The 22942-nt window shown below is 39.0% G+C and overlaps 1 pseudogene; it reads right to left on the minus strand.

Annotated features, from left to right (window-relative positions):
• Positions 1-949: 949 nt before the first annotated feature.
• On the minus strand, positions 950-22058 carry LOC132002034 (ER membrane protein complex subunit 2-like; annotated as a pseudogene).
• Positions 22059-22942: the final 884 nt, after the last annotated feature.

Here is a 22942-nt window from a genome sequence, read left to right on the forward strand (position 1 = left end):
AAAAAAAAAAAAAAAAAAAAGAAACTTCTTTAAAATTTTTTTTTTAAAAACCTAGATCTAACTGCTCATTTCCTGAAAGACACAGGTCAGAGAAACATATTAAACATCATTAGGATGTAACCAGCAAAACCCAAATCCTGGAAAACTATACAGAAGAAACAACAGTTTAGCAAATACTTATAAGGAAAAAGTAAGATACGACAAAAGATTCTGTAGCTTAAAAGAGAAGTTGGAGTCATGTCAACAGATTGTAGTATGTGAAACTTGTTTGAATCCCACTTTAAACAAATGTGAACACTGGATATTTGATGATATTAAAGAATTGTTAATTATGAGGGTATAATAGTGATATTGTGCTTATGTGTGTTTTAAAAAGTCACTGCCTCTTAGTAGATGAAATTATATGAAATCTGGGACTTCAAAATACTTTGTGGAGGAGAAGAAGTATATGAGGGCTGAGATGAAACAAAATTGGCCATGATTTCATAGTTGTTGAATCTAGGTGGTATGTACATAGGGACTCATTGTATTGTTACTCACTTTTGTATGTGAAGTTTTCTATAATTAAAAATATTTTAGGGGCACCTGGGTGGCTCAGTGGGTTAAAGCCTCTGCCTTCGGCTCAGGTCATGATCCCAGTGTCCTGGGATCGAGCCCCACATCAGGCTGTCTGCTCCACGGAGAGCCTGCTTCCTCCTCTGTCTCTCTCTGCCTGCCTTTCTGCCTACTTGTGATCTCTGTCTGTCAAATAAATAAATCTTTAAAAAAAAAATATTTTAAATGATGAACTATTACCCATGGGTGTTTATGCCAGGAATGTAAAGGTGTTTCAATATTAAAAAACTATAAAATATATCAAATTAAGAAAGTAATATCAATAAATATAACATTTGTACCTGATCTTATTTTATTTTAATTTTATTATTTATTTAATTTTATTTTTTTAAGTAGGCTTCACACCAACATGGAGCCCAATGTGGGCTTGAACTCAAAACCCTGAGATCAAGACCTGAGCTGAGGTCAAGAGTCAGACATTTTAACCGACTGAGCCACCCAGGTGCCCCTTGTACTTGATTTTAAAACATAGTTAAAATTAGAATAAAAAGCTATTTCTTATCAAAATATAAGTAATATTAGTATTAATATATACATATAGACCCAGCCAATAATTAGAATATTAGGAGCACTGTTCCCAAAAATATCAGAAACCTACCAACTATCAACCTTATGTAATATTTTTAAATTAGACTATATTTAGGTAATTGTAGATTCATATCAAGTTGTAGGAAATAATAGAGATCACACATATCATTCACCCAATTTTCCCCTATGGTAACATCTTGCATAACTATGATACAGTATCACAATGGGAAATCAAACATTGATACAATCTTTTATCTAGGTGTATCAGTTTTACACGCACTTGTGTGTATGCAGTATTATCATGTATAGACTCGTAGTCACCACTATAATCAAGATACAAAACCGTTCCATCAATATAACAATCTTGTACGACATTCTTTTATAAATACATCCACCTTCCACTCCCCTTCTCCTCTTCCTAACCATTAACAACTACTAATCTATTTACCATCTCCATAATTTTGGCATTTCAAGAATGATTGTAATCATACAGTATGTAGCCTTTTGGGTTGACTTTTTTCATTTGGCATAATATCCTTAAAATCTGTCCAAGTTGCTTTGTGTATCAACAGTTTGTTCCTATTTACCCGAGTAGCATTATTAATGTACCACAGTTTAACAACCCATTCATTGAAGGACATTAGATTTTTTCCTGTTTTGGATTACTAGAAATAAAGCCACTGAGGACATCTGTATACATGTTTTTGTGTGAGCATAAGTTTTCTTTCTTTTTTTTTTTTTTTGCAAGTTTAATAAATCACATGATTTTTTATGGGATTTCTGTATCAGGTTGCAGTTTGAAAGAAGTTATATGAAGAGAATGATGTACAATCAATATGAATCTTGTTAAATCTCTCTTCCATGGACTTTATCCATCTTCCTGCTTAGCAATAAAAGGCATTTTTAGGTTTATATAAACATTCTTTACAATTGTCCTCTTAACAAAAAATTAGTCTTTAAGTAGCACTAGGCATTTAGTAAATAATTCACAGGCCAATAAATTTAACTGTGCAGTTGGGAAATGTAATGTGAAAGAGCTTGAAACCTTAAGACTGGGTGATCTGCAGTGTTTCCAACATGTCTTTGACTGCCTTAAGAGAGTATTTGATTTCCTTCTTTCTTTGACCTGCAAACTGATAAGCTCTGTTTATTTGACCAGCTGCCCAACTAGCGTATTTCATGTTGTCCTTTTTTGTTTTTGCACTTGCTTTTGCACTTGTTTTTGCACTTGCACTTATAGAAGCAATATGACTTGCTGACATGAAAAGCCCAAACAAAGCTCTCATATTTCTGTTGCTGAGTTTCAGTGCCTCTGCAAAATACTTTATTGAAAGTTCGAGGTTTTCGAGTCCACCTTGGGTATATTTAACTTCAGCATACTGCTGACAATGTAAGTGATTGTGTGGATTAGCCATCATTAGCTCCTCTAAACAAAAGGTTGCCTTAGCATAGTCATGTTCATTGATATAAAGTTCTGCAAGTTCAAGCCAGGCTTCTTGGCCCCCAGAAATTTGTTACAGATACTCATTCAGTTCCCAAATGGCCTCAACAGTTTTCCCCTGGGCTTTTCAAATGACAATCAGGCGTTCTTGCAGCAGTGTTAGTTGGATCTTCTTGTAAAATTTTACCATGTGGTTGTATAGCATCATCATATCTTTCCATGGCTTCAAATCTTATGCCAGTTAGTCTCTTGACTCCGTGACTGCCAGGGAACTGTCTTCTCAACTCCTGAAGACAAAACAATGCCAAGTCATCTCAACTATAGTCTAGGGCTGCAATCATCACTTGCTCATATATGACCCGAATATCATCTCCAAGCTTAGATCCATATTCATTAATTAATTCTTCTAAACTTCCACAATTTGCTCACTGTTTCATGAGTCTTCTTCTCTTCATTTTCTCATTTTATCTCGCATTTCTTCCCAAGTGACATCTTAGGAAGAGGTCACAAAGCTCTAAGACCTTTGCCATCTTCTCAGAACCTGGAGGCAGGGAATAAGTTTTCATTGTTCTAGTCTAAATGCCCAAGAATACAGCTGCTATGTTGTATGGTAATTACACAATTAGTTTTATAAAAAACTGCTAAGCTTGGGGCACCTGGATGGCTCAGTCAGTTAAGCATTTCAGCTCCGGTCATGATCTCAGGTTCTGGGATAGAGTCCCACCATCAGGATTCCTGCTCAGCAGGGAGTTTGTTTCTCCCTCTACCCCTCCCTCTACTTGTGATCTCTCTCATGCTCTCTCTCTCGGTCAAATATTTTTAGAAAGAAAGAAAGAGAGAAACTGCCAAACTTTTCCAAAGTAACTATCCCATTTCATAGTCCCACCAGCAATGTATAAATAATCCAGTTTCTCTGCATCCTCAGCAGCATTTGGTGTTGTCACAACTTTGTTTTTAGCCATTCTTACAGATGTATAGTTCTCATTTTAATTTGCATATCCCTGAGGGTAATGATGTTGAAAACATTTGCATGTGGCTCTTTGTCATCTGTGTATTTTCCAAGATGAAACATCTCTTCATTCTTTTTTTTTTTTTTTTAAGAGTTTATTTATTTGACAGAGAAAGACACAGCCAGAGAGGGAACACAAGCAGAGGGAGTGGGAGAGGGAGAAGCAGGCTTCCCGCTGAGCAAGGAGCCTGATTCGGGGCTCAATCCCATACCTGAGCCAAAGGCAGAGGCTTAACCCACTGAGCCACCCAGGTGTCCCATCTCTTCATTCTTTTGCCTGTTTTCAAATTTGATTGTTTTTATTGTTGAGCTTTGAGAAATCTTTATATATGTAAATATTAGTCCTTAATTTTTCCATTTATGGATTGTGCTTTTGGTGTCATAACTAAGTTCTCTTTACCAGACTGTAGATCCCAGAGATTTTCTCCTATTTTTTTTTAAGATTTTATTTCTTTATTTGACAGAGAGAGATTACAAGCGGGCAGAGAGAGAGGAGGAAGCAGGCTCCCTGCTGAGCAGAGAGCCCGATGTGGGGCTCGATCCCAGGACCCTGGGATCATGACCTGAGCTGAAGGCAGAGGCTTAACCCTCTGAGCCACCCAGGCACCCCTCTCCTATTTTTTAAAAAGATTTTTTATTTATTCATTTGACACAGAGAGAGAGAGAGAGAGAGCAAGTGAGCACAAGCAGAGGGAGAAGGGAGAAGCAAGCTCCCCACTGAGCATGAAGCCCAATGTGGGGCTCGATCCAGGACCCTGGGTCATGAGCCAAAGACAGCCACTTAAACAACTGAGCCACTTGGTGCCCCCTAGGTTTTTGTTTATAAAGGTTTTATACTTTTACATTTTACATTTGAGCTTGTGAAATATTTTGAATTAACATTTTTATTTAGGTCAGAATTCTTTTTTTCCCCCTTATGGATATCCAATTGCTCCAGCATCATTTTTTGAAAGGCTATCCTTCCTCCACTGAACTTATTTTACATCTTTGTCAAAATCAATTGGTTAGACACAGACATTCAGCAAACTAGAAATAGAAGGGAACTTCCTTAACATGACAGAAAGCATTTATTAAAACAACAAACAAAAAACCACACACACACACACACACAGAGCTAACATTACACATGGAAACCTTAAGAGCTTTCCCCTTAAGTTCAGAAACAAGGTAAGATGCCCACTTTCATCACTCCTACTCAAGATTGTACTAGGAGACTTAGAGCAATTAGGCAAGGGGTGGGGGAAGGAAGGAAAGAAAATGAAAGAGAAAGAAAGAGAAGGAGAGGAACAAAGGGAGGAAGGGAGAGGGAGAGAGAGAAAAATCCATTTTGTTTGAGAAATTGTAGATGGTACTGTTTTTCATTTTGGTTTCCACATTTTCATTGTTCATATAAAGAAATACTATTGTGTTTTGTGTATTTATTTTATATCTTGCAAATTGGCCAAACTCACTTCGTTCTAGGAAGTTTTCTTGGTAAAAATCTCTGAGGTTTTCTACACAGACCTTGTCATCTGCAAATAAGGACAATTTATTCATTTCTAACTGGTATGCATTTTCTTTCTTTTTCATTCTATTCTGGAAGTATAAACCTTTAAAATACTACACAATATTATCAAATAGAAGCACAAAAATATTTACTGAGTATACCTAATATGTGCCAGATAGCTATTGGGAATATATCCTTGAACAGAATAAAATCTGACCTCACATGGAGCTTGCATTCTAGTGAGAGCTGATAAACCATAACTAAGAAAATAGGTCAAATATATACTGACTTTGAAAGTGTTAGATAATGTGTAGAAAAGATTCTGGAGTCATGTCTTTGAGAGGAGAGGGGATCTAGTTCACAAATGGAGGAGCTGGCCTTTGCTAGAAATATGGATATTTCATACGTTGTAATAGAAGGAAAGAAATATACAGGTACAGATGTAGGTAGGTCAGGAGATATGACTTTAGAAGCTTGTGGAACTTATTTTCCTAGTGCTTCTGTTTTCTCAGTGAAATAGGAAGCAAGGTTATCTGCTGAAAATGAAGATAAAAGAGAAAGCATTAGACATTTGAAGAAAGAGGATATGACATGAAATAGATTTTAATAGATTAAAAGAAAAAGTGTGTGGTTGCTGAGCAGCAGAGAAGGACCCCTAGAGATTAATAAACAGAATCTAAAGACAGCAGTCAGTATGTATGGATTAGATGGAGAGTTGGATTTGAGATGATTTTGATTTTGCCAAATGAGTTCCATTAATCAAAAATGGGGCAGAGGAATTAGAACATTTGCAATTCTAACTTACAATTATCAGTATTAAGTACTGTTTTATTTATTTAAGATTTAATTACTTGTTTCAGAGAGAGATCATGTAAGAATGCCATGTTTGGTGGAGGGGCAGGAGAGGGAAAGAGAGAATCTCAAGCAGACTCCCCAGTGAGCATGGAGCCCAATGTGGGCCTTGATCTCATAACCCCAAGATCATGACCTGAACTGAATTCAAGATTCAGCAGCTTATCTGACTGAGCCACCCAGGCATCCCCTAAGTACCATTTTGTTGAGTGCTTACCATCTACTAGGAACATTAAAAAGGAGAAAAAGAAAAAGTAAGGTTTTTTTATTTACATGATCTCATCCATTCTTACATTATTTCTAGGAAATGGTGTTGACTCTTGATTCTACTCCCTGTTTACACAGACCAGATTTTCTACGAAGATGGGAAGGGAAGTGAGCATGCTAGAAGTGGTTTTTTAGATTAAATATAAATGGTTTAAACTCTCCCACAAAAAGACAGAGATTGGCAGGATGCCTTTTTCTTTTTAATACCTTTTTTTTTAAAAGATTTATTTATTTATTTATTTATTTTTGAGAGAGAGAGAGAGAGAGAGAGAGCACAGGCAGGAGTGTGAGGGGGAGAGGAAGGGAGAATCCCAAGTAGATTCTGTTCTGAACATGGAGCAACATGGAGCTCAATCTCATGCCCCTGAGATTACAACCTGAGCTGAAAACCAAGAGTTAGATGCTTAACCAACTGCAGAACCCAGGTGCCCCAGAATGGCATTTCTTTTCCTTTATGATTTTGTTTATTTATTTGAGAGAGAAAGAAAGCAAGAGAGCAGGGGAGGAGCCGATAGAGACAGATAAGACTCCACACTGAGCACAGAGACCAATGTGGGGTTCAATCCCATAACTCTGAGACCATGACCTGAGCCAAAATCAAGAGCTGAATGCTTAATTGACTGAGCCACCCAGGTGCTCTGGCAGAATGGCTTTTTAAAAATATGCAACAATATGCTGTCTAAAAAACCTTATCTTAGATTCAAAGACACAGGTTGAAAGTGGAAAAATGGAAAAATACATTCTATGCAAATAACAAAAACAGAACAGTGGTGGCCATACAATATCAGACAGAATAGAGTTTAAATGAAAAAGTTTACAAGAGGGGCACCTGGCTAGTTCAGTCAGTGGAGCATATGACTCTTGATCTACAGGGTCATGAGTTCAAGCCCAACATTAGGTGTAGAGTTTACTTTAAAAAAATGAATGAATAAACAAACAAACAAAAATTTTTAATTAAAAAAGTTACAAGGGACAAGCACATATATTAATGGAAATGTCAAATACAGCAAGAAGATATAACTGTAAAGATTTTTGCACATAATGACAACATAAAAATATTTATGAAGCAAAAGTTGACAAAATTAAAGGGAGAAATGGTTCTACAATAACAGATGGGAATTTCAATATCCCACTCTCCATAATGGATAGAACAACCATACAGAAGAGAAGAAGTAGAGGATTTGAACAACACAGTAAGTCATAACTATATTTAATAGGCATATACAGAACACTTTAAACAACAATAAAATACATTTTGCTCAGGTACATGTTTTCCAAGACAGACTGTGTGTTAGGCCACAGTTAAGACTCAGCTGATTTGGGACACCTAGATGGTTCAGTTGGTTAAGGGCCTGCTTTCTTGGTATACACACAAAAGAACTAAAAGCTGGGTCTTAAAGAGATGCCTTTACACTCATGTTTATAGCTAAAACATGGAAGGAACAAAAGTGTCCATCAATAGATGAAGAGATAAGCAAAATGTGGTATATATATATAAAACGAAATATTATTAGCCTTAGAGAGAGGAAATTCTGACACATGCTACAACATAGATGAAACTTGAAGACATTGTGCTAAGTGAAATAAGCCAGTCACTGCAAAACAAATACTGTATGATTCTATGTATGTGAGGTCGACAGAGTAGTCATAATCATAGAGACAGAAGTAGAATGGTGGTTATAAGGGACTCTATAAAATAAATTCCAGGGATGCCTGGGTGGCTCAGTTGGTTAAGCCAATTCCTTCAGCTCAGGTCATAATCCCAGGATTCTGGGATTGAGTCCTGCATTGGGCTCCTTGCTCAGTGGGGAGCCTGCTTCTCTCTCTGTCTCTCCCTGCCACTTTGCCTGCTTGTGCTCTCTCTCTCTGACAAATAAATAAATAAAATCCAAAAAAAATAAAAATAAAAATGAATTCCAGGGCACCTGGGTGGCTCAGTGGGTTGAGTTTTTGCCTTCAGCTCAGGTCGTGATCCCGGAGTCCTGGGATCGAGCCCCGCATCAGGCTCTCTGCTCAGCGGGGAGCCTGCTTCCCCCTCTCACTCTGCCTACCTCTCTGCCTACTTGTGGTCTCTCTCTGTCAAATAAATAAATAAAATCTTTATAAAAAAATAATTTCCAGAAAGGAGTTAGGGGGGTAAATAATTTTCCAAAATAGCACAATCAGTTATTTTCTTAAAATTACTATTACATGTGTAATATATACCTGTATGCCCAGAAAGAGAGCACTCATGATCAAGTAAATGGAGTAAAATGTAATCAGTAGGTGACACTCATTAAATGATGCTATATGGATGTTCTTTGTATTATTCTTTTTTTTTTAAGATTTTATTTATTTATTTGACAGACAGAGATCACAAGTAGGCAGAGGCAGGCAGAGAGAGAGAGGAAGGGAAGCAGGCTTCCTGCTGAGCGGAGAGCCCAATATGAGGCTCAATCCCAGGACCCTGGGATCATGACCTGAGCCAAAGGCAGAGGCCTTAACCCACTGAGCCACCCAGGTGCCCCTTCTTTGTATTATTCTTATTCCAACTTTTTGTAAGGTTGAAATTATGTACAGATTTTTATTTAAAATGTTTTTAATTTCTCAGATTAGAGAAAGAGTTATATAAATGCTAGAAAGGGTTGATTAAAACTGCCTTACAAGATAGACTTTATAATTCTTTCCCACATCTATTACAAGACTGAAGACTCTTCAGACTGTCAACATTCAAGAAATTGTCAACATTACTCTGAAAGAACACACAGTTATGGTGCAGGGCCACAGAAGAACCCTGCAGAGGGACTTCAAGCACATCAATGGAGAACTCAATCTCCTCGGAAAGAAAAGGAAGAGACTCTGACAAATTCTGAGGAAACAGGAACTGGCCACTATTCCCATGATTTTCATTAACAGAACATGATCCTAGGGGATCACACTGAGCTTCCATTACAAAATCAGATTGTTTATGCCTATTTCCCTATCAAGCTTATTATTCAGGAGAACCAGTCTTTTGTTGAAATCTGAGATTTTTTTGGGTGAAAAATACATCCTCAGGTTTCAAATGAGGCCAGGTGTTCCTTGTCCACTATCTCAAGCCCAGAAAGATGAGTTAATTCTTGAAGGAAAGAACATTGAACTTCTATTAAATTCATCCGCTTTGATTCAGCAAGCTACAACAGCTGACAAGGATGTCAGAAAAATATTTTATGGTATCTGTGTCTCTGAAGAAAGAACAGTTCGGCAGGCTAATGATTAAGATCAAAGTTAGCTACAGAAACAACACGATGCCAAATGATTCCTAAGACCTATTTTAGTAAGTAAAAATTGGGACCTCCCACCACAAAACACTTAGATCCTATAATATACACATACTTTACATACACAAAAGTCAATTCAAAATGGATTTAAGACTTGAAAGTAAAACCTGAAGTGATAAAACTCCTTGAAGAAAACATAGGTGGTAAGCTCCTTGACATTATTGGTCTTGGCAATTCTTTTTTTTTTTTTTTTTGATTTTACACCAAAAGCAAAGGCAACAAAATATAACAGACACGAGGAGATGTCTCATAATAATAAAAAAAAAATAAGAAATGAAGTATAGAATGAAAATGTCTAACATAATCTAACCAAAGTCTCAAAAGGGGAAAAATCAGAGAATGAAGAAGAGCCAATATGATAGAAGAGATAATGGCTCATAATTTATTGGAACTGTTAAATAAATTAAGAAATACATATATATATACATGTATTATATATATATATAAAGAAGTATGATATAAATACACCTATATCTGGAGCACATGGGTGGCTCAGTTGGTTAAGCATCTGACTCTTGATTCTGGCTCAGGTCATTATCTCAGGGTTGTAGGGTCAAGCCCCACATAGGGCTCTGTGCTAAGTATGGAGCCTGGTTGAGATTCTCTCCCTCTCCGTCTGCCCCTACCCCTCTCACTCTCACTCTCTCTCTCTAAAAAGAAAAAAGAAAAAACAGAAACCTACATCTGAGCTATAGTGTCATACAGAATTAAAAAAAAAAAGAAAGAAAAAAGACCATAATGAAAAAGTTCAGGTACAAAGGAATGAAACATTGATAGCAGATTTCTCAATGACAACAATGGACAGAGGATAAATGGAATACTATTTTTAAGCACCAAGAGAAAATTATTATCAACCCAAATTTCTGTAGCCAGAGAATCTATTTTTTTAATAATGCAAAGACAAACATTTTTTTAGAACAATCAAAGAGTTCATCACTGAGAGTTCTTCACTAAAGAAATTACTAAGGGGCACCTAGATGGCTTAGTCAGTTAAGCATCTGCCTTCGGCTCAGGCTGATCCCAGCGTCCTGGGATTAAGACCAGAATCAGGGGTCACCTGGGTGGCTCAGTGGGTTGAACTTCTGCCTTCGGCTCAGGTCCTGGGACCAAGCCCGGCATTGGGCTCTCTGCTCAGCGGATAGCCTGCTTCCCCCTCTTTCTCTGCCTGCCTACTTGTGATCTCTCTCTCTGTCAAATAAATGAATAAAATCTTAAAACAAAAACAAAAACACAGAATCAGGCTCTCTGCTCAGTGGGGAGTCTGCTTCTCCTTCTCCCTCTGCACTGCCCCCACCACCCTGCTTATGCTCTCACTCTCTGTCTCAAATAAAATTTAAAAAGAAAAAAAAAAAAAGAAAAGAAAAAAATAATAAAAAATAAAAAATAATTTTTTAAACCAGAAATTACTAAGGAATATACCTCAGGAAAAAGGAAAAAAATAATTTCAAAAAATTCTCAGGTGCAAGTAATAATGGTAAACAAAGAAATTGGTAAATATGCAAGTATATTTAAACAAATACTATTATTTTTTAAAGATTATATTTATTTATTTGACAGAAAGAGAAATCACAAGTAGGCAGAGATGCAGGCAGAGGGGGAGGGGGAAGCAGGCTCCCCGCTGAGCAAAGAGCGCAATGCACAGCATGATCCCAGGACCCTGAGATCATGACCCCGAGCCTAAGGCAGAGGCTCAACCCACTGAGCCACCCAGACACCCCTGAACAAATGCTATTATTAATAATTTCTAATTCCTGTAGTCAAAAAAAGTAAGACTAGGCAGCAATACTATGTTATTGAGAGGGGCAATCAGATTACAAAAGTGTCCTAGGTCCATGGTTTAATTGCGGGACTGGGTTAAAATATTGACTAACTTTATACTCTAAGTATGCATATTAATCCATCAGGGGAAACTACTAAAATAATAAGAATGTATAACTTAAAAACCAGCAGAAGAAAAATGTGGAATTAAAAAAAAAAATCATTGTGGGGCGCCTGGGTGGCTCAGTAGGTTAAAGCCTCTGCCTTCAGCTCAGGTCATGATCCCAGGGTCCTGGGATCAACACCTGCATCCACTCTCTGCTCAGGAGGGAGCCTGCTTCATCCTCTCTCTCTACATGCTTCTCTGCCTACTTGTGATCTCCATCTGTCAAATAAATAAATAAAATCTTAACAAAAAATAAAAAAATCATTGCAAAAGAAAAATAAGGCAAAAAACAGGGAGGTTAAGTTAAATTTATGTGAGAAGTAAACTGGCATAAACATCTGAATATATCAATAATTATAATAATTCTAAATGAATTCAACTTGTCCATTAAAAGAGATTGTCACAGTGGATCTGGTAAAAAAAGGCTAAAACCAACAACTTAGGAAACAACAGATTTTGGTGAAGATGTGGAGAAAGGGGAACCCTCTTGCACTGTTGGTTGGAGTGCAAACTGGTGCAGCCACTCTGGAAAACAGTATGGAGGTTCCTCAAAAAGTTAAAAATAGAACAGCAATTGTGCTACTAGGCATATGCACCTCAATGTTTATAGCAGCAATGTTCACAATAGCCAAATGATGGAAAGAGCTCAGATGTCCATCAACAGATGAATGGATAAATAAAATGTAGTGTGTGTGTGTGTGTGTGTGTGTGTGTGTGTGTACAATGGACTATTTTGCAGCCATCACAAGGAATGAAATCTTGCCATTTGTAACAATGTGTCTGGAACTAGAGTGTATTATGCTAATAGAAGTAAGTCAGTTGGGGAAAGAAAAATACCATATGATTTCATTCTTATGTGGAATTAAAGAAACAAAACTGATGAACATAGGGGAAGGGAAGGAAAAATAAAATAAGATAAAAAAGGAGATGGAGACAAACCATAAGAAACTCTTAACTATAGAGAACAAACAGGGTTGCTAGAGGGGAGGAGGGAGGGGATATAAGGTAATTGGGTGATGGACATAAGGGGGTAATTTGATATAATGAACACTGGGTGTTATATGCAACTGATGAATCACTAAATTCTACCCTGAAATTAATAACACATTATATGTTAACTAACTTGTATTTAAATTTTTTAAAAGGGGAGAAATTGTCATAGTGGATATAAAAAAAACAATTTATTATATTCTGAATTATATTCAGAAAAGACATAACTAAAACAAAGATCCAAACAGGTTGAACTTAGAAAGGTGAAAAGGATACAGTTAGCAAACACAATCTAAAAGTTGCCATAGTGGGACACCTGGTTGAGTGTCCAACTTTTTATTTCGGCCCAGGTCATGATCTCAGGGTCCTAGGATCAAGCCCCGCATTGGACTCCATGCTTAGCATGGAGTCTTCTTGGGATTTTCTCTCTCCCTCTCCTTCTGCCCCTCGTCCACCCCCACCCTCGCCCTTGCACTCTCTAAAATAAACAAAAAATCTTTAAAAAATAAGAGATGCCATACTACATTAATATCCTAAAAATAAGTTTTATGCCAAAAAAAAAAAAAAAAACCAGAAAAGATGATCATAAATTCAGGGGCCCCTGGGAGGTCCAGTTGGTTAAGCCTCTGACTCTTATTTTCCACTCAGGTCATGATCTCCAGGTTGAGAAACAAAGCCCCACATCAGGATCCAAGAACAGCAAGGAGTCTGCTGAAGTTTCTGCCTCTCCCTCCGCCCCTGCCTGTACGCTCACTCTCTCTCTAAAATCAATCAATCAATATTTGTTTTTTTTTTTTTTTAAGATTTTATTTATTTATTTTACAGACAGAGATCACAGGTAGGCAGAGAGGCAAGCAGAGAGAGAGGAGGAAGCAGGCTCCCTGATGATCAAGCGCCTGACGTGGGGCTCGATCCCAGGACCCTGGGATCATGACCTGAGCCAGAGGCAGAGGCTTTAACCCACTGAGCCACCCAGGTGCCCCAATAAATCAATCTTTTAAAAAAAAGATCATAAATTCAGTGTATCAGAAAGGACAATTTTTTAAATTTAAATTTGATTAATTAACATATAATGTATTATTGGTTTCAGCAGTAGAGATCAGTGATTCATCAGACTTCTGTAATAGCAGTGCTCATTACGTCATGTGCTCTCCTTAATATCCACCTCCCAGTTACTCCATCTAGAAAGAACAATTCTAAACTTACACCTTCTAAACAACATAGCTTTAAAATATTTGAAGCAAAAACATGTATTTGCTGGAAGAAATGAACAAATCCACCATTATATTTAGAGAATTAAACACACATATCTCAATTATAGATAAAAAGAATAGGGGCACCTGGGTGGCTCAGTAGTTAAGCGTCTGCCTTTGGCTCGGGTCATTAATCTGCGGTCCTGGGATTGAGACCCACATTGGACTCCCTGCTCAGTGAGGAGTCTGCTTCTCCCTCTCCCTCTCCCTCTGCCCTTCCTGCCACTCATGATCACAAGATCTCTCTCTTTCTCACACTGCTTCCATCTATCAAATAAGTAAATAAAATCTTTAAAGAAAAATTAACAGACAGGGGCGCCTGGGTGGCTCAGTGGGTTAAGCCGCTGCCTTCCGCTCAGGTCATGATCTCAGGGTCCTGGGATTGAGTCCCGCATCGGGTTCTCTGCTCAGCAGGGAGCCTGCTTCCCTCTCTCTCTCTCTCTCTGCCTACCTCTCTGGCTCCTTGTGATCTCTGCCTGTCAAATAAATAAATAAAATCTTAAAAAAAAAAAAGAAAAATTAACAGACAAAAAAGAAAGTTACAGACGATTTCAAGAATGCCAACAGGAGGGGCGCCTAGGTCACTCAGTGGGTTGGGCCGCTGCCTTCGGCTGGGGTCATGATGTCAGGGTCCTGGGATCGAGCCCTGCATCGGGCTCTCTGCTAGGCGGGGAGCCTGCCCACCCGTCCACCCCCCCCACCCCGCCTCTCTGCCTCCTTGTGATCTTTCTCTCTGTCAAATAAATAAAATATTTTTTTGAAAAAATGCCAACAGGAGGTTTGAGTCAATAGGTAGAAATCAAACCTCCACCCGAAAATTAGAGCACACGTATTCTCAAGCACACAAAAATTTACAAAATTTACAAAAATTGACCACCAGGACATAAATCAAGTTTCAACAAACTTCAAAGAATTGGTATCATCCAGACAATATTCTTTGATCACAATGCAATTGATCTATAACTCAATGACAAGGAAATTATTTTTTTAAAGTATACATTTTTAGGGGCACCTGGGTGGAACAGTTGGTTAAGTGTCTGACTTTGGCTCAGATCATGATGAGGGTCCTGGGATTAAGCCCCGCATCTGGCTCCCTGCTCGACGGGGAGTCTGCTTGTCCCTCTCCCTCTGCCTACCACTCCCCCACTTGTGCACACGCACTCTCTCTCAAATAAAATCTTTTTTAAAAAATCTTTTTTTAAAAATTAAACATATGTCGCTGACTTCAGCTTCTGTTAATTGTGAATTTGGAAATTTGGATCATTACTCCAGCTGAAAACAACTAAAAAGACCAAATATAATAATTTTTTTAATCTTCCTGAAAGGATCAAATTGCTGAGGAAACACCAGGCCAAGACTGAACTCAGGGCAAAAATGTGAAGTTTGAACTTAACATTTGCTATTGGTCATGCTCCGGTGTACAAATGCTAATCAAAAAGAGCTAAGAGTAATTTTTTGACACCTTTCCAAGCCGAAGAAGACAAAATTTGAAGTCCAGAGCCTACCAAGAGAAAATAATAAAACCCCTAATCTTATAGCTGGACTAGCAAAGGGATATAGCCTAAGAGTAAGAGGGTACTGCAGGTAAGACCTTGGATATCAGGATATCCAAGGATATCCAGACCTTGAATATCCTGAAGCCAAGCGCCAAGTCAAGACTGAAGTTGGATTAAAGGGAATTAACATCCCAAAGCCCAACTTTAGTACCCTAGGTACCTAGCAAATGCAAACAAAAATCCTTGGAAAGCTTTTCTAGTACAAAAGTTATTTTTACAAATAACTTTACAAATACAATTATCAACATACAAGCATAAACAGACACATGAGAATGCAGGACAGCAGGAAAGAAAGCAGGTACAAGGGTGCCTGGGTGGCTCAGTGGGTTAAAGCCTCTGACTTCGGGAGCCTGCTTCTGCCTCTCTCTCTCTCTCTGCCTGCCTCTCTGCCTACTTGTGATCTCTGTCTGTCAAATAAAAATGTCTTAAAAGAAAAAAAAAGAAAGCAGATACAAACAACAGAAATGGGGGAGGGGTGCCTGGGTGGCTCAGTCACTTGAGTGACCGATCTTGGTTTCCGCTCATGTCATGATCTCAGGGTCAAGAGATCAAGCCCCGAGTCAGGTTCAGCACTAAGTAGGGAGTCTGCTTGAGATTTTCTCCCTTTACCCCTTCCTCTGCCCTCTAGAAAAATACTGTAAGTAAAATTAGGACCTGGATAAATGAGTAACAGCAGTTTAGATAAACCCTAGAAAAAATTAGTGTACTGAAAAGTAGATCAGAAGAAACCATGCAGAAGAAAGCACAGAAAAACAGAGATAAAAATTCAAGAGAAAGACAACCACAGAATGGAAGAAAATATTTGCAAATCATATCCAATAAAGGTATATTATCCAGAATATGTAAAGAATTCTTGAAGCATCTGGCTGGCTCAGTTGGAAGAGCATGGGACTCTTGATCTTGGGGTCATGAGTTCAAGCCACATGTTGGGTGTCAAGATAACCTAAATAAATAAAAACTTTTTAAAAAAAGAATCCTTACAACTCAACAACAAAGGGACAGTCCAGTTTTAAAATGAGAAATGGACTTGAGGGGTGCCTGGGTGGGACAATTGGCTAAGCACCTGACTTTGGCTCAGGTCATGATCTTGGGGTCCTGGGATGGAACCCCACATCAGGTTCCCTGCTTGACCGGAGTCTTCTTGTTCCTCTCCTTCTGACCCTTCTCCTTTCCCCTACTTGTGTCTCTCTTTCTCTCTCAAATAATTAAATATAATCTTTAAAAAAAAAATGAGGGTGGGTTAGTCATTAGGCATCTGCCTTTGGCTCAGGTCATGATCCCAAGGTCCTGGGATCGAGCCCCACATGGGACACCTTGCTCAGCGGGAAGCCTGCTCCCTCTCCCACTTCCCCTGCTCATGTTCCCTCTCTCGCTGTGCCTCTGTCTGTCAAATAAATAAAATCTTCTAAAAAAATTAAATTAAAAATAAATTTTAGAATGAACAAAGGACATGAATAAACATGTTTTCAAAGAAGATGCACAAATAGTTGATCACCATAAGAGGCTCAATGTCATTAGTCATTAAGGAACTACATGTTTTTTTTTTTTTTCAAAAGTTTTATTTATTTGAGAGAGAGAGAAAGAATGAGATATTGACAGAGAGCACATGCAGGAAGGAGAGGGAGAAACAGGCTCTCCAATGAGCAGGGGATGTGGGGCTTGATCCCAGGAATCTGGAATCATGACCTGAGTCAAAAGCAGATGCTTAACCAACTGAACCACCCAGGCACCCCAAGGAACTGTTTTTTAAAATCACAATGAATTACTTTTGACCCACTAGATGGTCCATAGTCAAAAAATTAAAAATATTAATGTGAGAAATTAGAACCCTCATACATTGCTGGTGGAAATATAAAGTGGTATAGCCACTGTGGAAAAGTTTGTGAGTTCTCCAAAATGTTAAAAAGTTACCATGATGAATCGCACTTCTAGGTATAGATCCAAAAGAACTGAAAACACATAGTTCACACAGAAACTTGTACATGAATGCTCATAGCATCACTATTCATAATTGCTAAAAAGTGGAAAACAACCCAAATCAGCTGATAAACAGATAAAATTGGTACATCCATACTATGGGATATTATTCAGACATAGAAGGAAATGAAATATTGGTACATGTTAGAACATGGATGAATCTTGAAAACATGCTAAGTGAAAAAAGCCAGACACAAAAGGTCACATATCATATGATTCCATTTATATGAAATGTCCAGAATGAGGAAACCCAAAAAGACAGAGTAGATTAGTGATTGCCAGGGGCTGGGAACAGGAAGGAATGGGGAATGACAATGTAGAGTTTCCTTTGGGACGATGAAAAAAATGTTCCAGAATGGGATAGTAGTGATGATTGTACAGACTTGTGAATATACTAAAAAACACTAAGTTTGGTGGTATGTAAATTATGTCTCAATTTTAAAAGAGTACCACCCATCTTTTTCAAAGAAATGGAACAAATAATCCTGAAATTTATATGGAACCAGAAAAGACCTCGAATAGCCAAAGGAATATTGAAAAAGAAAGTCAAAGTTGGTGGCATCACAATTCCGGACTTCAAGCTCTATTACAAAGCTGTCATCATCAAGACAGCATGGTACTGGCACAAAAACGGACACATAGATCAATGGAACAGAATAGAAAGCCCAGAAATAGACCCTCAACTCTATGGTCAACTAATCTTCAACAAAGCAGGAAAGAATGTCCAATGGAAAAAAGACAGCCTCTTCAATAAATGGTGTTGGGAAAATTGGACAGCCACATGCAGAAAAATGAAATTAGACCATTTCCTTACACCACACACGAAAATAGACTCAAAATGGATGAAGGACCACAATGTGAGAAAGGAATCCATCAAAATCCTTGAGGAGAACACAGGCAGCAACCTCTTCGACCTCAGCTGCAGCAACATCTTCCTAGGAACATCGCCAAAGGCAAGGGAAGCAAGGGCAAAAATGAACTATTGGGATTTTATCAAGATCAAAATCTTTTGCACAGCAAAGGAAACAGTTAACAAAACCAAAAGACAACTGACAGAATGGGAGAAGATATTTGCAAACGACATATCAGATAAAGGACTAGTGTCCAAAATCTATAAAGAACTTAGCAAACTCTTTCTCCCTCTGCCTGTGCTGACAAAGAACTTAGCAAACTCAACACCCAAAGAACAAATAGTCCAATCAAGAAATGGGCAGAGGGGGGCGCCTGGGTGGCTCAGTGGGTTAAGCCGCTGCCTTCGGCTCAGGTCATGATCTCAGGGTCCTGGGATCGAGTCCCGCATCGGGCTCTCTGCTCAGCAGGGAGCCTGCTTCCTTCTCTCTCTCTCTCTCTGCCTGCCTCTCAGTGTACTTGTAATTTCTCTCTGTCAAATAAATAAATAAAATCTTAAAAAAAAAAAAAAAAAAGAAATGGGCAGAGGACATGAACAGACATTTCTGCAAAGAAGACATCCAGATGGCCAACAGACACATGAAAAAGTGCTCCATATCACTCGGCATCAGGGAAATACAAATCAAAACCACAATGAGATATCACCTCACACCAGTCAGAATGGCTAAAATTAACAAGTCAAGAAATGATAGATGCTGGCGAGTATGCGGAGAAAGGGGAACCCTCCTACATTGTTGGTGGGAATGCAAGCTGGTGCAACCACTCTGGAAAACAGCATGGAGGTTCCTCAAAATGTTGAAAATAGAACTGCCCTATGATCCAGCAATTGCACTACTGGGTATTTACCCTAAAGATACAAACGTAGTGCTCCGAAGGGGCACATGCACCCGAATGTTTATAGCAGCAATGTCCACAATAGCCAAATTATGGAAAGAACCTAGATGTCCATCAACAGATGAATGGATGAAGAAGATGTGGTATATATACACAATGGAATACTATGCAGCCATCAAAAGAAATGAAATCTTTCCATTTGCGACAACGTGGATGGAACTAGAGCGTATCATGCTTAGCAAAATAAGTCAAGCGGAGAAAGACAACTATCATATGATCTCCCTGATATGAGGAAGTGGAGATGCAACATGAGGGCTTAAGGGGGTAGGAGAAGAATCAATGAAACAAGATGGGATTGGGAGGGAGACAAACCACACGTGACTCTTAATCTCACAAAACAAACTGAGGGTTCCTGGGGGGCGGGGGGTTGGGAGAAGGGGGGTGGGGTTATGGACATTGGGGAGGGTATGTGCTTTGGTGAGTGCTGTGAAATGTGTAAACCTGGCGATTCACAGACCTGTACCCCTGGGGATAAAAATATATTATATGTTTATAAAGAATTAAAAATTAAAAATTAAAAAAAAATAAGAGTATTTTTTTAAAGTCATCTCTGCTGCTAATGTGGGGCACAAACTCACAACCCCAAGATGCAAAGTTGCATACTCTACTGATAAGCCAGCCAGACACCTCTAAAAGAATGTTCTAAAAATATAAGAAAAATAAAAGACGTAAAGTAGTCATAGAGCATGGTGTCTTGGGCAGTCCAGTTTATGCCCATTGTTCTGAGGTTAGTACTTATAGTTATTACTAATAACTTAAGTGTTACTATAAGTGTCCCAGGATGGACATTCTTGTCCAGGATGTACATAAATTAGTCATCCTAGTCACAGAGAATTTTAAGATTTATTTTATTTTATTTATTTGCCAGAGATCACAAGTAGGCAGAGAAGCAGGCATAGAGAGAGGAGGAAGCTGGCTCCTCACTGAGCAGAGAGCCTGATGTGGGGCTCGATCCCGGGACTCTGGGATCATGACCCGAGCTGAGGGCAGAGGCTGTGTAACCCACTGAGCCACCCAGGCACCCCAAGGATTTTTTTTTAAAGATTTTATTTATTTATTTGACAGAGATCACAAGCAGGCAGAGAGGCAGGTGGGGGGGTGGTGAGCAGGCTCCCCGCTGAGCCCAGTGAGGGGCTCTATCCCAGGATCCTGGAATCATGACCTGAGCCAAAGGCAGATGCTTAACTGACAGCTTAACTGACAACTGTTTAATTCACTTTAAATTAACGATATAAGAAAAATATTTGTAGGGGCGCCTGGGTGGCTCAGTAAGTTAAAGCCTCTGCCTTCGGCTCAGGTCATGATCCCAGGGTTCTGGGATCAAACCCCGCATCAGGCTCTCTGCTCAGCAGGGAGCTTGCTTCCCCCTCTCTCTCTGCCTGCCTCTCTGCCTACTTGTGATCTCTGTCTGTCAAATAAATAAATAAAATCTTTAAAAAAAAAAAAAGAAAGAAAAAAAGAAAAATATGTGTATATTTGTTTATTTGTATATTTGTATATTTAAATTAACAATATAAGAAAAATATTGTATATATAAATACATTTAATTTTTGTAAAGATTTTATTTATTTGAGAGAGAGAGAGAGCACATGTGGGAGGGGGTGCAGAGGGGCAGAGACAGCGAGAGAAGCAGATTCCCTGCTGAGCAAGGGGCCTGACATGGGGCTCGATCCCAAGACCCTGAGATCATGACCTGAGCTGAAGTCAGATTAACTGACTGAGCCCCTCAGGTGCCTCCTGAGAATTTTTCTTTTTTTTTTTTTTTTTTTTTTTTTAAAGATTTATTTATTTATTTATTTGACAGAGAGAAATCACAAGCAGGCAGAGAGGCAGGCAGAGAGAGAGAGAGGAGGAAGCAGGCTCCCTGCTCAGCAGAGAGCCCGATGTGGGACTCGATCCCAGGACCCTGAGATCATGACCTGAGCCAAAGGCAGCGGCTTAACCACTGAGCCACCCAGGCGCCCCCTGAGAATTTTTCTAATGAAGAAAGACATTAATTCAGAGATTCAAGAAATCAAACTTTCTGAGGCACCTGAGTGGCTCAGTCAGTTAAGCCGGAGACTCTTGATTTTGGCTCAGGTCATGATCTCAGGGTCCTGGGATGAAGCTCTATCACCATCCCACTCAGCCCCAGCACTGGGCTCCTCGCTCATCATGGAGTATGCTTGAAAAATTCTCTCGTATCCCTCCCCCATCTCTAAAAGTAAATAAATAAATCTTAAAAAAAATAGTAACAGACAACCTAGAATTCTATATTCAGTAAAAAATACCCTTCAAAAATGACTCTGGCATATGGGCAGCTGGGTGGCTCAGTCAGTTAAGTGTCTGCCTTCAGCTCAGGTCATGATCTCAGGGGCCTGGGATGGAGTCAGGCTTCCAGCTCAGCTGGGAGTTTTCTTCTCCTCTCCCTCCCCTCTCTGCCCCTCACCCCCACTCATGCGTGTCCCCTCTCAAATAAATAAATGAATAAAATATTTTTAAAATGAGGATGGCATAAAGATACTTTAAAGACTATTCACAGAGACCATATTTGCCAATTTACCTACTCCTTAAAATTTATTTATAATTCAAAAATAAGCACTTCAATGGGATTGGGAGGGAGACAAACCATAAGAGACTCTTAATATCACAAAACAAACTGAGGGTTGAGGGTTGGAGGGGGTTAGGGAGAGGGTGGTTGGGTGATGGACATTGGGGAGGGTATGTGCAATGGTGAGTGCTGTGAAGTGTGTAATCCTGACCATTCACAGACTTGTACCCCTGGGGGTAATAATACATTATATGTTAATAAAAAATAAAAATAAAAAAATTTTTAAAAGAGTGAAAAAATCAGTATTTCAGCTTTTTCACAGTCCTTTGAGGGTATGTGGACATGTGTAGACACAGAAATTCCCAGCTAAAGTCAAACAAGAGGACAGTATGCCTTCTTGTGCCCACTCTCCTGCAGAATGGACCCGAGGGTGGCGACGGTAGGGAGCAGCCCCATGCAGCGCAAGGAGCTCCAGCTCTTGGGCCCGCTGGACAGGGTTTGGATCGTAACTCTGGTACCTATTAGCATGGCGGCCTCACGTAAGTCCCGGAAAACTTCTTTATTTATTTATTTATTTTTTAAAAGATTTTATTTATTTATTTGTCAGAGAGAAAGGGAGAGAGCGAGCAAGCACAGGCAGACAGAGAGGCAGGTAGAGGCAGACGGAAAAGCAGGCTCCCTGCCGAGCAATGAGCCCTATGTGGGACTCGATCCCAGGACTCTGGGATCATGACCTGAGCTGAAGGCAGCTGCTTAACCAACTGAGCCACCCAGGCCTCCCAACTTCTTTTTGGTCAAAGAAAGAAAACAGAATCTACCAGGATAAGTTGCTTTTAGGATTTAAAATTATAATCTATGTGAGCCCTATGTGTGTGTGTGCATTTTCATTGAAGATTTTTTTTTCAAACTGGGTCATATTTTCCTCCTTTGCATACCTACTAATCATCAATTGAATGGCAGAAATTGTGAATCTACTTTGTTGGGCACCAGACAGTCTCATACTTTCATAAACCTCCTTGATCTTTGTTCTGATTCAGTTAAGTTACTTGTAGATAGTTTGATCCTTTTTGTCCTTGTTTTCATAATTGCCTTGGTGGTCTGAAGTGGTGCTCAGTCTAGGGCTAATCAGCCCTGACTGTTCTCTCCAGTGAGAATTATGAGATTTTCTAGTCCGGCTGGTGGGAACTGGCACTATTTTCAACCCTATATGAGTGCGAGGCACTGTTCTCTAACCCATCCTAATGGCTGTATCTTTTTTTTTAATAGATTTTATTTATTTATTTATTTATTTTTAAAAAATTTTATTTCTTTATTTGACAGAGAGATCACAAAGTAGGCAGAGAGGGAGAGGGAAGCAGTCTCCCTGCTGAGCAGAGAGCCTGATGTGGGGCTCAATCCCAGGACCCTGAGAT

Source organism: Mustela nigripes, chromosome 14 (genome assembly GCF_022355385.1).
Source record: "Mustela nigripes isolate SB6536 chromosome 14, MUSNIG.SB6536, whole genome shotgun sequence".
Lineage (NCBI taxonomy): Eukaryota > Metazoa > Chordata > Mammalia > Carnivora > Mustelidae > Mustela > Mustela nigripes.